We start from the raw sequence: 332 nt of genomic DNA on the forward strand, positions 1-332 counted from the left end.
TCTCCATTGGTCAAGTGTCAGAATCACACAAAACACAAGCAACATCAATTTTTTTTTTCATTGAATTAATGATAAATAGAAAAGGAAAAATAATATATCATATTTACAAAGGAAAATATTTAATTGGTAAAATATTTATATAACTAACAAAAAAAAATTTTTGTCTATTTTTGGCCCACTCTAAATTTTAAATATTAAATTTTAAAAATATTATTCGTACATTAAAATTAATTATTAAAATTAGTTATTAATATATTTGTGTATAAATATATGTGTAATTTAATTTATTTTTATTGTATATTTTATATTTTAATATATATTTTACGTTAATA

This window comes from Arachis duranensis, chromosome 6 (genome assembly GCF_000817695.3).
Source record: "Arachis duranensis cultivar V14167 chromosome 6, aradu.V14167.gnm2.J7QH, whole genome shotgun sequence".
NCBI lineage: Eukaryota > Viridiplantae > Streptophyta > Magnoliopsida > Fabales > Fabaceae > Arachis > Arachis duranensis.